This window comes from Triticum aestivum, chromosome 3D (genome assembly GCF_018294505.1).
Source record: "Triticum aestivum cultivar Chinese Spring chromosome 3D, IWGSC CS RefSeq v2.1, whole genome shotgun sequence".
Classification (NCBI taxonomy): domain Eukaryota; kingdom Viridiplantae; phylum Streptophyta; class Magnoliopsida; order Poales; family Poaceae; genus Triticum; species Triticum aestivum.
In genome coordinates, this window is record NC_057802.1 from 85,861,748 (window position 1) to 85,864,231 (window position 2,484).

Here is a 2,484-nt window from a genome sequence, read left to right on the forward strand (position 1 = left end):
CAAAAGTTACCTGCGCTTTAGTGGAACGGATCAAGTTGGCCAAGAAGAGCATACGATCATTGCCGAGGCCCCGGCCCATACCTCGGCAATTCCAAGCAATGGCCCTCATGGCGCCCAATTTATAATCATAGCCTCTTCCAACTGATACAGATTATCACCGCTGCAAGTGGAGCACGAGTCACCCTGTTCTTGAACATCGTGGGGATTAAAAGCAGGAGCCTGAACGCGGAGCTGCATCCTCCCGGCTGTAGCGAGGTCATTACTTGGGGCGATGGGGAAATCAGGGCGAACTCCATGAGCTTGGATCCATAGCAGCGGCGGCGGATCACCAACCTCTAACTCACGAGACAAAGGATGCCGATGAGGTGGTCTCCACGGACCCTCCTTATTGACAGACAAGAGAAGAGGCCGTATCATCCATGAACAGGACAAATCCATGGTCTCTGCCCGCAGAAACAAAGGGATGATCTCCTTATCCGTATCAATGAAAGGCTTGAGCTGATCATGGATTTGAATTGAGCAGATTTGGATTAGGGATGGAGATGGTTGACAGAGATGGAACAGCAGCGGAAGAGGATGAACAGCAGCAGATGGCCAGGGAGGTACGTAGATCAGAGCAGAGACTGGAACGGAGAGTGGAAGAAGCAAAAGGAAACAGGGGAGGAGGGCGGAGAACAGAGGAAGAAGGGGATCGGTGTCGCGCCGCCAAGTGCGATGTGGGAGCACGATCCAAGTCCTGAATCCAGGTCCGTCTCTCGTTCGGTCATGAGTCCGGGTCCGTCTCTCGTTCGAAGGGGCAAAGGTGAACCAATCAATATAAAGTCAGACAGCAACGCGCGCCCCCCTCCAGTCTAGCTCCACCCAGCGGATCATTGGAATCCCGTTCGCGAGAAGAAGGGCGACGCCGCGCACAGAGCATGGCAGTCGACCAGCAGCGCTGCGTGAAGCTGATGGTTAGCTACGGCGGGAGGATCGAGCGCGCCCAGGATCAGCCGCCGAGGTACGTCGACGGCGAGCACCTGCTCCTCAACGTCGTCTCGTCCGTCTCGACGAGGGGCTTCCGCGACCTGCTGGCGGCGCGCGCAGGCTTCTCCGACTTCTCCATCAAGTACTGCTACTCCGGCGAGGGGCTGGACTCGCTCCGCGGCGTGGACACGGACGAGGACCTGCGGGACATGCTGGACATGCTGCTCTACCGTGATCTGCGGGTCCGGCTGTTCAACGACCAGAACACGCGTCGGTTCCGGGTCTACCTGTTCCGCGACGCTGCTGCCGCCGCCGCCCCGTCGCCGACCTCCCAGGCCCTCGGAAAACCAGCTCCCATGCGGCGTAGCGTGACGTCGCCGGCGAAGCCAGCCGACGTCGACCGGCGGCCCTCCCAGGGCCTGGCCGCTCCCGCTCCCTCTCTCGTGCCGCGGATCATGACTTCGCCGAATCCGTTGTGCGAGACGTCGACGGCTGGCACGGCGCCCTCCAAGCCGCCGCTCGCCCCTGCTCTCGGACGGCGGATAGCGTCGTCGCCTTTGTTGATGGCAGACTCGATAAATGACACGGCTTCTTTGATCACCACTACGTCGACATCAGCAGCCAGAGCTACCCAACATACACAACCCCACGCTGCGGCATTCCGGCCGGCAGAGCTGAGTAATCCGTTGTGCAAGACGTCGACGGCTGGCACGGCGCCCTCCAAGCCGCCGCTCGCCCCTGCTCTCGGACGGCGGATAGCGTCGTCGCCTTTGTTGACGGCAGACTCGATAAATGACACGGCTTCTTTGATCACCACTACGTCGACATCAGCAGCCAGAGCTACCCAACATACACAACCCCACGCCGCGGCGTTCCGGCCGGCAGAGCTGACTAATCCGGTGTGCCAGGCGGCTCCAGTATTCTTGGTGCCAGTAATGCCGCAGGTCATAATCCACCGCCCGGCGATCATCCTCGTACCCGTGTTCAATTCTAAGGTGGCCATGGGCTGAGAATTGTTTGAGTCACAATCGATTATGAAAACTAGATAATACCCCGCACGTTATTGCGGGAATAGTTTGATATATGTTTTGATGAAGTAGAAAAATGAATATTTGATTGATGTACGTATAATGTAAAATATTTATGAAATATAAGTTGTGTAATGGTTGCATGTTCTTGTGTGTCTTTTTTCATTGATGGTAGCATGTTGTTGTCGCCCTTTTTACATGGATAAGTGCATGTTTGACGTGGGATAGCTGCATGTTATCATGTCCATCACCTATTGTGCCTAAATAGAAGCTGCTCGCCATAATTCCGATTTGAGATTTTATGCGGAGGCTACTACAAACTGGCATTCATGGCCTAGACACATGATGAAGACCGAAACCGATGCCACCAAACTAACCTAGGATTCTAAATTTCTAACATCATGCCGAAAGAATTTGAAACATATCTACAATATCAACAGCATTAGCAGACTCAATTAATCTCTCAAAATAAATAAGGGATAATAATGGT

General features: G+C 54.8%; 1 pseudogene; it reads left to right on the forward strand.

Annotated features, from left to right (window-relative positions):
• The first annotated feature begins 868 nt into the window (after positions 1 to 868).
• On the forward strand, positions 869 to 1,992 carry LOC123074209 (uncharacterized; annotated as a pseudogene).
• Positions 1,993 to 2,484: the final 492 nt, after the last annotated feature.